This window comes from Lynx canadensis, chromosome D2, assembly GCF_007474595.2.
Source record: "Lynx canadensis isolate LIC74 chromosome D2, mLynCan4.pri.v2, whole genome shotgun sequence".
In the NCBI taxonomy this organism is placed as follows: Eukaryota; Metazoa; Chordata; class Mammalia; order Carnivora; family Felidae; genus Lynx; species Lynx canadensis.
Window position 1 is genome coordinate 2,853,493 of NC_044313.2, and position 13,783 is coordinate 2,867,275.

A 13,783-nucleotide genomic window follows, 5' to 3' on the forward strand; every position below is an offset into this window, starting at 1 on the left:
GTGGGCCACGTGCCCCTTCCTTTCCCCTCCCCCCGCCCCTCCTCCTCCTTACTGGGTTCCCAGGTACCAAACGTGATTGCTTATTGCAAAACTTCATGCAATTCAGAAATAAAACAGAGTTTAAGGTTCAAAGCGCAATTTTCCTGCTCTTCCTTTTCTCCTACTCCCCGGAGCAAACGCCGTTTGCGGGTCCCGTCCATGTCAGCACAAATACACACACTTCTGTCTGTAGCCGGTTGTATTGAGATACAGTTCACCCATTAAAGGCCCACGATTCAGTGGTTTGTAGTCTGTTCACGGACACAGGCCACCGTCCCCTCCGTCGGTCTTGGAACATTCCACCGGCTCAGAGAGAACCGTGGCCCCAGCCAGCATCCTGCCTCCACCCTACGTGAACTATTTTTTGTCTGCTTTCTGTCTCTAGATTTCCCAGCTCTGGACATTTCACATAAAAGGAGCCATACGATAACGCGGCCTTTGTGCCTGACTTCTTTCACTGAGCCTCGTGTTTGCGAGGTTGGCACCCAAGCTCTAGAGTGTGGGCGTCGTTCCTTCCTATGGCTGTATGATATACCCACGTACGGGTAGACCACACTTTGTCGACGCATCAGGTACGTGCAACTACCCACATTTCTTTATCTGTACAAATACTTCACTTTATTTTTTAAGTAGGCTCTATGCCCAGCATGGAGCTTGAACTCACATGACCCTAGAACTTGGCCCTTAAGGTGTTTTCCAGGAAGCGAAATGTGCCAGTTACCCTCACCACGGCCATGTCAAAGGTCAAAGGGCCGTGCTCACACCCGACCCCGGAAGATTTGACCTCCCGGGACCCGCATCCGTGTGCCTTCTGCTTAGACACAGCTAGACCGTCTCTTCTTTTGCCTTTCTTGCCAGAGCCGGGAGGGGCGGCATCGCTTTCTAAATGTGGTGTCAAGTTCCCATATGACCTATGTGTACAAGAAAAGGAGAACAGAGACATGGGAGTCAGAGCGCTTCCGTGCACACGCCGAAGCAGCGGAGTCTGCCGGGCCGAGTGTGGTCTCACTGGCACCGCTGACTTGGGAGGCCCCCCTTCCTCCGAGGACCCGGGCCCCCCTTACCAGGTGGTCCTTCACTGTGACCTCCCAGGCCCCAGTTGCCTGGCTGGGGGAGGGGAGCCATCAGGCTGCCCCACCCCTGGATCCTCCTGCCACACCAGCCCGGGAGTTCCCGCCGGGACACCGCGGCCCAGCAGAGGCTGCCTTGCGCGGGCCCCTTGCAGTCGGGGTGGCCAGGGCCCGGCCGCCCAGTCAGCACCGCCGTGACGCTGCCACCGCTGAGCAGGCTCCTCGTGGACAAAGCAGCAGGAAGGGACTTCCTCCCTCTTGCCTGCCGGCCCAGACACGGGGACACTGGTGGCAGCTGCTGTGGACCAGAGGTGGCCCACCGGGCTGATGCCTGGATGCCCTCGCCCAGCCCGGAACCGTCGGCCCGTCTCAGCCTCCGAGCGTTTGTTTCCCAGGGCTGTGTGACTGGTGGCTCCCGGTAACCAGAGATGGGCCGTTTCACGGCTCCGGGTGGCAGGGCCAGCCTCCCTCTGAAGGCTCTGGGTGTGGACATCCCGCGTGGCCTCTCACCTAGCTCCTGGCGGTGCTGGTGGTCCCTCGCATTCCTGGGCTTACAGCTGCCCTGTCTCCCGTCTCCGCCCTGCGCGCGTCCTGGTGTCTCTGTTTTCTCTTTTCATGATGAGACCAGTCACTGGTTTGAAATACAGATTTGCACATTTACCAATTGTGTCCTTAGCCTCAATTCCAGAAATGACACTGCTGGGCTTTTGATCGTATTACAGAGCCCAGGGGGTCAGGCTCCCCACCGACTGTCCCCCACCTCATTATGAGCTGCTCTCCTCCCCCTCCTTTCCCCACCCCCCTCCTGGGCCCCTCCCCCTTCTCCTTCCTCTTCCTTTCCTCTCCCCTCCTTCTCCCCCTCCCCCCTTCCCCTCTCCCCTTCCCCTCCCCCTTCTTCTTCCCCTCCCCCTCCTGCTCCCCTTCCCCTCTCCTCCTGATTCTCCTCCACTGCTTTTCTTTCTTCTTCTTCAATTTTGCAAGGCTGAGAAGTAAAAATATTAATTCACCGTTTTATTTGACTATTTTTAAAATTTCTTTGGTAAAATGCTTTGTATTCTTTATCCATTTTCCCCTATTGAGGTATTTAGGAAGTTTTTTTTATTAATTTGAGAAAGTTTCTCTCTACAAAGAATGTCAACCCCTTTGTCCTTCATGTCCGTTGTAGATATTTTTCCCTGGTTGAGACAAACTTTCTTCAGGTGTGAAATTCCAGGAGAAGTTTCTGGCATGAATCCTTGTATAGGGGACATTAGGTGACATAATGGACATGAATGTCTTTTATTGCAGTTTTCAAACAATATAGATACACTCTTCAGATAGACATTTTTTATATTGACCGTCTATAAAGTCTAGCGGCATAAGACTAAATCATAAATAAGTGAAGACATTTTTACAGGAAACAAGGACATTGAAGTCTGTGTACATGGCTTTTTTCCCCACATTTTTTTAAATTATAAAAGTAATAGACAAAAAGTAAAAATATTAAAGCAGTGTGGACTGATATTAAATAAAAAAGAAAAGTCTCCCACACCATTACCACTCTCCGGAGAGAACCATATTAACAGTTTATGTTTTCAGCTCTTGTTGTTACCGCCGTAATTCTAAATAAAATGCTTCTACTTCTGTTTCTGCATTTGTCAATTTTAAACAATGTCTATTTGACTTTTCAGTATGATCCAAATGTTTAAGTCATTTCCACTTTCTACATTCTCCCCTTAATCTTGTTACATTATTTTTCGCTCTCCCATTTTTTTCATCAATGGCTTAGAATCATGTGCACAGGTCTCTATTTCTGTGAGCAGCCCTGAACACGATCTCAGCACTCCCTTCTACGTCAGGTGAAGAGGTGAGGGCTCCTCTACTCCGTGTCATTCTCTCCACACCAACCCATGTCAATGATTCTTTTACACTTAGATTGTTCACAGGTTTCTCCACAAAAGGTTGTGAGTACCTGCTAAATGGCAGGCACTGTTGTAGGCAGCAGACGATGCCGATGGAATCCCTAGACTTACAGAACTCACTTTCCACTGGGGAGACAGACCATGAACAAAGGCAATAAGTAATATCTACAATGTATCAAGTGGTAAGAGCTATGGGAATAAAAGGGAGGGAGGTGAGGCGTTGCCATTCAATAAATGGCCAGGGAAGAACTTATAACGTTTATTCTCTGTTCCAAATCTGTAACTATATCTCCTCTATAAATGCCAGTATGTTTAGTCTATAATTCTAAGGCTAGTAAACATATAGTATGGTTTCATAAATATTATTCCTTTCTGTACTGAGGAAGGAAATGAAATTTTATACCACTACGTATAGCCGCTGGCAGGGGTGATGACCCAGGAGCCGATGTTAAAATGCATATGTACTTTTTACATTCTATCAGTTGCTCAAATCATGTCATGATATTTTATCTGTACCCATCACACTCTTCTATAACTCTTTGTTTATCCTGGGATTGCTAATTGCCTTTATGTTTTCATATTGATGGAACAAGTATGCTTTCCTCACCACATCAGGAAGATCGTCCAGCTTCTTCATTGCACTATTCTGAGTGTCTAATTTGTACCAGCTGCTTTCCAAGCTCTCAGGCTAGAATTTATTTTCATACTGCACTCTTGGGTTAATGCAACTGATTTTTGGACCCCAGCTCTTTCTTTTGCTTGAAGTTCTTTTCAGGTTATTGGTGACTGTATTGGAGTATATCCTCAAGCAAATTTTTCTCAGAAAGAGCACAAAAGGTGATGCAAGAAGTAAATCTTCCCCAAAGTTGCATACCTGGAAATTTAGCCCCAAATAGAATTGCTGGTTTTTCTGGGCATAGATTCTGAATTCAAAATACTCTCCTCACAGGGGTGCCTGGCTGGCTCAGTTGGTAGAGCGTGTAACTCTTGACCTCAGGGTCATGAGTCCAAGCCCCATCTTGCGTGTAGAGCTTACTTAAAAAACAATAACAAACAAACAAACAAAAATTGAAAGAGTTCTTTGGGGTGCCTGGGTGCCTCAGTCAGTTAAATGTCTGACTTTGGCTCACGTCATGATCTCACACTCATCAGATGGAGCCCCGCCCTGTGTGTGGAGCCTGCTTAAGAGTCTCTCTTCCTCTACCTTTGCCCCTCCCTCGGTCATGCAGGCACATGCATGTGTGTGCACTGTCTCTAAAAAAATAAAATATAATAAACACTCTCCTCATGACCCTAAAGCTCAGCTCCATTGTGCCTGATGAACTTGCTGCCGGCCGTATCCTCATTGCTCTGTGGTTAACTTGTCTTTTCCTTCTCTAAGTGCTCTAGCAATCGCTCCTTAATCCTTGATATCCTAGAATTCCACAAGACTAGTACTGAGTCTGAGTCTTCTTTTTGGGTGGAGGAATCAGGATCTCATAGGGCCAATAGGGTTGGGTGGACCTGAAACATGAATGCAGGCTGCTGTGACTGCCATGCTGTCAGAGGACTTGTGTAAGGTCAACAAATTCATACTAAGATGTGAGTGGCTGATAGGCTGTCAGATGCTGGGAGAGGTGAGAAGGACATAGTATTTGTGGTAAAAGGAGAGTTGTAAGGTTCAGGGAAACTATTTTTTTTATCTATGTGGAGCTCTTCTGTGTAGGGAGCCCCTCCTTTCACCCCACCCCTCACCTGTCCCCAGCACCCCAGCGCAGTCACCCACAGAATGAGAGTCAGTAGTCTGGCACCCTAGTTCTAAAGACGTGCCAGCCAGCCATGATCGATTCACAAAGCCTGTTACGAAGGAGGCGCTCAGACCGTGAAGTCAAGCCCATGATATCACCAGTACTGCCGTGAGGTCAGGGTCACGTCTGCATGGGGATGGGGGGTGGGGGCCACAGGATCCGGTCACCCCTGGGGATCTGGGTGTGGACGGGACGCCTTGCCTTGTGGTGCAGGCCCAGCCTGGCCGAAGGGCAGACGGGAAATTCCCACACACTTGGGTGGAGGGCTGTGTCCCGGCCCCGTCTCTGCGGGCAGCTGAGCCGACTGGCTCGGTGCTGCCCACCACAGGTGCCTGGAGGCCAGCCCAGCCCCAGGATCCGGCCCTGGCCCGAGAGTCTGAGCCAGGTGCTCGCAGTGCCCAGCACGCCGGGCAGGACAGCGTGCACAGCTGGCCTCCTTCCTGTACCAGTCTCTCCTCCCGGCCGGGCGTGGGGCTGCCGGACAGGCTGATGCCCTGGGGAGGTGGGGAGTGGGGGAGGGGGTCCCAGCCCGGACGTGTGGCCACCACCTCCTGGCAGGAAAACCAGTCCTCTCCCCAGCTGTACCCAGGGGAAGGCGGTGTCCTCGAAGGCCCATGGCAGGAGGGGAGCCAGCCCCAGGCTAGGGAAAAACCCTTGGGCTTGTGGCCTCTGCAACAATGGCCGTAAACTTCACTCCTCCACAGGCCGGGGGAAGTGTCCTCGTGGGCACGTGCTCGCGGATGGAGCTGACAGCCATTTGTTCCGAATGAAATCGGTTCGTCTTGCCTCTTTGCCGGGACGGAGGCCTCTGGGAGTTAGCGCCTTCTCAGCAGCCTCAGGGCCTGCGCTGAGTGGAGTCTCCCAAGACCAGAGCGGGGCCCTCACAGGTCGGGGCCACAGCCCACACCCTGGAGTGGAACTCAGCCATCGAGGCGATGAAGCGTGGGTCCATGCCACAGTGTGAGAGCGTGATGCTAAGGAGAGGAGCCAGACGCCAAAGGCGCGTAGTGAAGGATCCCATTTACTCAAAGCGCCCAGGACAGGTAAATCCGTGGGGGTGGAAAGCAGACCGGCCTTTAGGAGGAGCCGATGGGAGGGGGCGTGAAAGGTTCACCGAGGCACCTTGCGATTTTTCAAGAGCCAGCTTCAGTTTGAATGTGGCAGCACGGAGCTAAAGCGGTCGAGAGCCCCCCGCGCCCCCGACAGCAGCCGGGGCGGGTTCTGTAGAGAAGCGGGGAAGAAAGCAAGGCGGTGGTTTGACCGTGGCTGAAGCAGCTGTCTTCTCCGCGAAAGCCTGGGTGGCTGTTTTCAAGCTTCGTCTTCTTGGGCTCAAGCGCGTGGCTCCGGCCGGGGCTTTGGCTCGGTTGTGCGAGCCGCCGGGGGAAGGACCGCCACCCCAGGCTAGTGGCCTTGCTTCGTCCCCGTGGCGGGAGAACGGGGGCGGATGCTTGGCGGGCTCAGGGTCTCCCTCTGGGCTGATGAAAATGCCGTGGAACGAGAAGCAGGCAGTGGTCGTGCAGCTTTGTGAAGGTGCTAACCTCACTAAATGCCACCGAATCATTCGCTTTACAAAGTTGAAATGCTTAACTTGATGTTGCGTGAATTCTACCTCAATTAAGAAAGAGATCTCGGGGCGCCTGGGTGGCCCAGTCGGTTAAGCGTCCGACTCTTGATTTTAGCTCGGGTCGTGATCTCACAGTTCGTGGGATCGAGCCCCAAGTAGGGCTGTGTGCTGACAACGGGGGGCCTGCTTGGGATTCTCTCTCTCTGCCCCTCCCCCCCTCAAAATAAATAAATATTTTTAAAAAATCTCATACCCCAGCCATGGGCTTGGGACAAACCTCAGGGCCTCAGACACCTGGCCTCAGTGTTGCAGGACACTGGGCACGAGGGGGAGGGGCAGCCGTGGCCTGCAGAGAGGGCCGAAGCGGCCACCACGCCTGGGTCCCGTGGCCTGGGGCAGCCACTGCCGAGGCCTGTGGGCGCCCGGGGAAGCCTGAGTCTCATCATCAGAGGTGTAGCGTGCGTGCTTGTGAGGGGACAGGGCCCAGCTGCGGGGTCCCTGGACTCACATCTCGGAAGCCACGCTGCAGGGCACTGCTCGGGCAGAGCAGGGCCGAGACCCTGGGAGCCCTGATCCCTCCTGCCGGGAGGGACCTGCTCCTGGGCCAGAGGAAGGACGGGCGAGGGCGTTGGGGCCAGAGGCTTAGGCCGGACGGCCAGGCCAGCTCTTCCCAGACTGGCCTGAGCTAGTGCACGAGCTGCTGCTGACGTGAACCCAAAGTCCCCCGGGCCAGTCATTGCCTTCCCAGAATCCTCGGCCGAGGAAGCAGGCAGAGGCGGGTGCTCAGCGATAGGGAGCACGGCACTTCCGTGTAACAAGATTGGGTAAACATTAAAATATTAAGATACGTCAATTATCAGAATGCCCACAGAACATTCGGTGGCAAAGCCCGTGGATACTCTGAGGTGTCTATTGTATGCCACGCGGCATCTTAGGCTGCGGACAGGCACGTGCCCCTATCGCGGGACGTGTCCCCTCGGACAAGCGTCATCCAGGACAAAAGACCTTTGGTCGGTCCAGAATGGGTCGGGGACCTGGAGCCGTCCCCAGCCAGGCATCGAGTGTCAGGGAACATTGGAGGACAAGAGAGAGCACTTTGGAGGTGGCTTTGGACGCAGGTGGGAGAGGAGCCAGCGAGAAGGGCCCGTGCGGCGAAGGGGCTCCAGCAAGAACCCCGGGGGAGCTCCTGACTCCTCGTTGCCCTGGGCAGTTCTTGGTCAGCGAACGGAAGGCAAAGCATGACCCTGACTGACCTCACTCCCCACAGGTGTGCCAGGGCCTCTGGGCCAAAGCAGACGGGCCTGGGGGCCAGCCCAGTGTGAAGGCGGTGGCAGCGGGGAAGGTGCCCTGATTTCCGGCCCGTATGGCAGAATGGGGGAGTCGCCGTGGTTAAAATGCGCAAGGTCGAGGATGGGACTCAGACGGGACAGAGGTCAGGAAGACGTCGGGGAGCCCGAACGACCGCTGCCCCAGGGAGGCCGGGCCCCAATCCCGACAACCCGCCATCTTACCCTGTCGGGAAGAATGTGCACATGTGGCGAAGGTAAGGATCTGGAAGTGAGGAGAGAATCCTGGATCGTCCAGATGGATCTTAAACGCAATCGTGTGTCTTTACAGGACAGAGGCTGAGGGACCCTTGATTCAGACAGAAGACAGGCAGAGACGGGAGCGGAAGGAGCCAGCAGCCTCCGGGAGCCGGAAGACGCAAGGGGCAGGTCATTTCCCGCAGCTCCCAGAGGGGCGGCCTCGCGGACACCGTGACCTCAGCCCAGTGACGCCGATTTTGGATTCTGGCCTCCAGATTGTGAGAAACTACATTTGTGTTGTTTTCAGTCACCCAGACTGTGGTCATTTGCTGTGGCTGCCCCAGGGCCCTCATGTGGGGACACTTGCAGACCCGGGAGCTGCTTGGCGCACATGATGTGCGTGCACAGAAACTCCTAGGGAGCATCTCGGGTGGCCCCCCGACAGATGGACCCCGAGACACCCATTTGCTTGGGAGGCCATCCCAGGGGGTGGGGATGCGAGCCGGGAAAGGGCAGGACCCGTGCGTGTGCAGGTCAGTGTGGTGCCTGATGAGTCTGGGTGTCTACCCACCAACACCACCGGCCACAGTGTTAATGCCCAGCTCCCGTGATCTGTCCCATGGGCAGGCTGAGGCAGTGCCCGCGGCCAGCGTCATTCCAGGGAGGGGTCTTGTCTTGTACAAGAGCCAAGGGGGTGCAGAGTGTGTCTGCCTCAGTGAGAGGAAGGGGCGGATCACCGGGTGCAGTGGACAAAGCAGCGAGATTCTGTGGGGGGCCCGGGAGCGGGGCCAGGGAGGGAGTACGGCCCACACGGGGCCCAGAGGCAAGGCCAGGTGGAGGCTGAGGGGGGAGGGACTGCGGAGATGGTGGGGAGAGTCAGGCTCACTCTCTGTGTCTGAATCTCAGCTTGGACACCACTAGCTGGTGGCCCTGGGAGAGCTGTTCTCGTTGAGTTTCACCTTCCTTACCTGTAAAATGGGATGACGATAACGTCCACCCTGCAGGCCTCCCGTGGGAACTAAAACGTGATGCCTGACACACGGCGCTTGCTCAGAAAACATTACCTGTCCTTGTTACTTTTCCACTCAGTTTCCAAGGTTGAGCTTGTTGTGGATTCACGGGCAGCTGTAAGAAGTAACACGGTCTCCCCCAACGGCAGCATCTCACAGTGCGCCACTGGTGGGGGCTCCCCAGCGACGGAGCTTGGGCACAGAGCGTTCCCACCACCGAGAGTCTCCCACCTGCCGTCCTGTGCTGCCACAGTGCTCTCCCGCCTCCACCCCACCCTGACCCTGGGGACCACGAACGTGGTACCTGTTTCTATAGCTTTGTCATTTTGAGAATGCCATACAAACGGAATCCTCTGGTGTGTAAACTTGTGTTGTTGTTGTTGTTGTTTTGTCACTTAGCAGAATGTTCTGGAAGTCCATCCAGGATGTTGCATGTATGGACAGTCCCTTCCATTCCACTGCTAAGCAGCGTCCGTGTGTGGATGGGCTCCAGCTGGTCTGAGCACCTGCCCGTTGAAGGACATCCGGGCTGTTTCCCATTTGGGGTTATTATGAATAAAGCTGCCATAAACATTTGTGTACAGGTTTTTGCATGAATGCAAGTTTCTGTTCTCTGAGATAATGCCCAGGGGTGCAACTGACAGGTTGTTTAGTGGCTGCGTGTTTAGTTTTTAAAGAAACCACCAAACCGTTTTCCAAAGTGGCTGCACCATTTTGTATTCCTGCCAGCCCCACCTGAGGGATCCAGCGTCCCCCTGTCTGCATCAGCATTTGGTGGCGTCACTATTTTTCATTGTAGCCATTTCGATGGGAGTGTAATGGGGTCTCATTGCGCTTTTAATCTGTGCTTCTTCAATGAATAAGTATGTTTTTGTCTTTTATGTGATTAATTGCCAGCTGTAAATGCTCAGCTGACATGTTTCTTCATGTCGTCAGTTCATCCCCTAATTACATATTTGTGTTCTTACTGTTGAGTTTGAGAGTTCTTTATGTAGCCTAGTTACTAGTCCTCTGTCAGATTTTCAATTTACAAATATTTTCTCCTAGTCTGTAGCTTATCTTTACATCTTCTTCCCAGGATCTTTTGTGAAGCAAAAATTTATGTTCACACAAAAACCTGTACCCAAATGTTTGTAGCAGCTTAACTCATGAAATGGCCCCAAACAGGAAACTGCCCGATGTTTTTCAACAGGTAGGCACTTAAGCAAAGTGTTCCATTTTTTTGACTTTTTGTCAAGCCAGTGACATCTGTTGCCTACCACCTGCTCAGAAGTCTGAGCATTTCTGGCCCCTGCATCCTGGTATCGGAGGTGCCAGGGAAAACACAACACAGACAAGCAATGGGTGAAACAATGCTTTCCTCGCACAGACAAGACTTGGCAAAAGCTGCTTCCATAGTGGGCATCGGCACGCCCATGGCCAGCAGGCTCCTCGTGGCAGTTGGTGCAGGGCCGTGGCCTGCATGCACCTGTCTTGTGCTGCATCAGGTGGACCCTGTCCCCTGCAGGTGACAGAGATAGCAGTGGGCTTGGCCAGATGCTGTATGGCGCACACACCTAAGCAGAACAGAGGAGGGCACATCGCATCTGAAACAAGGAAAGATAGCCACACGAGGTGACAAGTCCAGCACAGGCTTTGTGGTACCTTTCCATCTTGATAAGGAAATGTTCCAGGCCCAGTGCTCCTTCCTATGCAGCCGAGTGTGGGGATCAGAAGACTGCAAGCAGGAGACTGTCTTTCCCAACATATTTTGACTAAGCCCAGTTTACCCATGTTTCCTTTTATGGATTGTGCTTTTGTGTCAAGTCTAAGAATTCCTATGGTTTTTTTTTTTTTCTAAAAATTTTGTACTTTTACATTCCACACGAAGTCCATGATACATTTTGAATTAATTTTTGTATAAGGTATGAGTCTTAGGTGGATGTTCGTGTTTTTGCCTATGAAAAAGCATTCTCTATGCATTTAATGCTATGCCTTTTCCTCTCAGCACTGCATTAGCTGTATCCCAAAATTTTGATATGTTGTCTTTTTGTCTTAATTCAGTTCATTTTTTTTTATTTCACTCAAGACTTCTTTGACTTGTGGGATTATTTTGTTTAGTTTCCAAGTGTTTGAAGATCTTTCTGTTCTTGGACACTAGTTGGATTCCATTGTGGTCAGACTATGCACTCTGTCTGATTTTGATTGTTTTAAATTTGTTGAGAATGTTTTATGTCCTAGATTATATGGCCTATATTGGCATATGTTTCATGGATATTTGGAAATAATGTGTATAATGCCATTGTTGCATGGAATGTTCTATAAATGTTAGTGAGACCCTAATTGGATTGAATTGTTGGCTGATGGTGTGATTGAGTTCTTCTGGGGTTTTGCTGGTTTTCTAAGCATTCCAACAATTGTTGAGAAACTCTCCAACTCTAATTGTAGGGTATTTTCTATTTTTCCTCTCGATTCTATCACTCTTGGCTTCACATATTTTTGTAGCTGTTTTTGGTGCAAACACAGTTAGCATTGCTGTGTCTTCTTTTATCACTATATAATGTCCCTCTCCGTCTCTGGTAATTTTCTTTGCTCTGAGGTCTGCTTTATCTGGCATTAATAAAACCAATTCTGCTTTTTTAAGATTCATGTTTGCATGATATAACTTTTTCTACCCTTTCACTTTCAACCTGCCTATACCATTATTATATTCTAAATGAGTTTCTTGTAGAGAGACACCATATTATTGAGCCATGTTTTAAAATCCACTTTGATAATGTCTGTCTTTTTATTGGTGTATTTAGAGCATTTACATTTAATGTAGCTTTTAATATGTTAGGGCTTGAGTTTGTCATTTTATGTTTTGTTTTCAATTTATTCCCTCTGCTTTTTATTTCTCTTGTTTATACTTCTGTCTCCCTGTGGGTTACTGGAACAGATTTTAGAATTCCATTTTTAGTTAACTATTGTGTTTAGACGTTTATCTTTGTAACTTCTAAATTTCTTTTTTTATTGTTTCTTTCTTGTTTAGGGGCCTGCCATTAGCCATTTAGCCTTTTGGGGTAGGTGTGCAGGTGACAAATTCTCAGTTGTCTTTCCTCTAGGAATGTCTTTATTTTCCTTTAATTCCTGAAGGACTTTTTTACTGAATGAAGGATTCTGGGTTGACAGTTCTTTTCTTTCAGCACTTGAAGTAATTTTTGCCACTTTCTTCTGGCTTCTGTGGTTTCTTTTCTTTTTTAAAACAAAAATGTTTTAATGTTCATTTATTTTTGAGAGAGAGTGCGAATGGGGAAGAGACAGTGAGAGAGGGAGACACAGAATCCAGAACAGGCTCCAGGTTCCGAACTGTCAGCACAGAGCCCAATGTGGGGCTCAAACCCACAAACTATGAGATCATGACCTGAGCCGAAGTTGGACGCTTAACTGACTGAGCCACTCAGGCATCCCAGCTTCTGTGGTTTCTGATAAGAAATCCATTGTCATTAAAATTATTTTCCCCTATAGGTAAGGTATCTTCTGTCTCTCTTTAAAGTATATATACTTTACGTATACTTTAGTTTTCAAGAGGTTTGACTGTGTTGAGCCTTGGTGTGGATTTCTTTGGAGTGGAGTTTATCCTGTTTGAGATTCACTAAATTTGTTGAATCTAGTTTATGTCTTTTGCCAAATTTGGGAAATTTTCAGCCATTATTTTTCTGAGTACTTTTTCAGTCACGTCCTAATTCTCTTCCTCCAGGGACTCCAGAAACATGAATGGTAGATCTTTTGTTATAATCTACATGTCCCTGAAGCTCTGTTCATTAAAAATGTTTTTTTCTCTGTTTAGATTGAGTAGTTTTATTGTTCAATCTTCAAGTTCACTGATTATTTTCACTGATTCCTCCATACTTCAGTAGAGCCCATCCATTGAGTTTTTTATATCTGTTATATTTTCATTTTTAAAATTTCCATTTTCTTCTTTATATGTTCTGTTTCATTGCTGAAACCCTCTATTTTATTTCCTGATACTTTCTGTCTTTTCATTTGTTTCACGCATATTTGTGATTGTTTGTTGAAACATTCTTATGATGGCTGCTTTAAAATATCTGTCAGATAATTCTAAAATGTCAATATCTCAGTGTTGGCATCTATTAATGATCTTTTCTCATTCAGTTTGAGATGCTCCTGGTTCTTGGCATGACAAGTGACTTTCACTTGAAATTTGGACGTTTTTGTTACTACGTTCTAAGAATCTTACCTAAATTTCTGTGGCAGGTGGCTTTCTCTGGCACTGCTGTGGCGGGGGAAGTGGAAGGTATCACCTCATTCATACCCGGTGGGTGGATGCCTCATTACTGCTGGGTAGGTGTGGGAGTTCTGGTTTCCCATGAAACTTCCACTAATACCTCCATGGCTGGGTGGGAGTGCCTCATTACTGCTCCCCACATGGCCTCTACTGACACCACAGGAATGGGCCATAGCCTCATTACTGTTGGGTGTTAGTGAAGACTCCAACTCCCCACCAGGCCTCCTCTGACACCACCTTATTGGGGCACCTCCTTACAGCCTCTTGAGGATAGGAGAATAGGCTCTCCACTCAGTATTTGCTGGCATGGGTGGGGTAGGGCCATGGGTTTTCTGAGGTGTTTGGTTGGAATAGAGCAATTGTAGTCTAAAAGTTCTCTGTCTTACTAGGATACTCCTTTCCCTATCCTTTGGTTAGAGAGAACAGGGATTCCGCCCCACCCCCTCCCCCCGCCCAAATCTGTACCATTGACACTTCTGGACTGCCAGCATGATCAGCTCCAAGTCTGGGATGTATGAGGCAAAAAGAAAACCCAGGAAAATCACCACTGTGTAGTTCCCTGGGTCTCAAGATCCCTAGCTGGTCTTTCTTCTCCTTGGGACTTTTCAGCCTTCTCATA

General features: G+C 50.0%; 1 long non-coding RNA gene across 1 annotated transcript; it reads left to right on the top strand.

The window, feature by feature from the left end:
- Positions 1–5,371: 5,371 nt before the first annotated feature.
- On the top strand, positions 5,372–12,079 carry LOC115527585. Its single transcript, XR_004344256.1, has 4 exons — positions 5,372–5,840; positions 7,629–7,904; positions 7,979–8,165; positions 8,977–12,079. It is a non-coding gene; the product is annotated as an uncharacterized LOC115527585 (long non-coding RNA).
- The last annotated feature ends 1,704 nt before the right edge of the window (positions 12,080–13,783 follow it).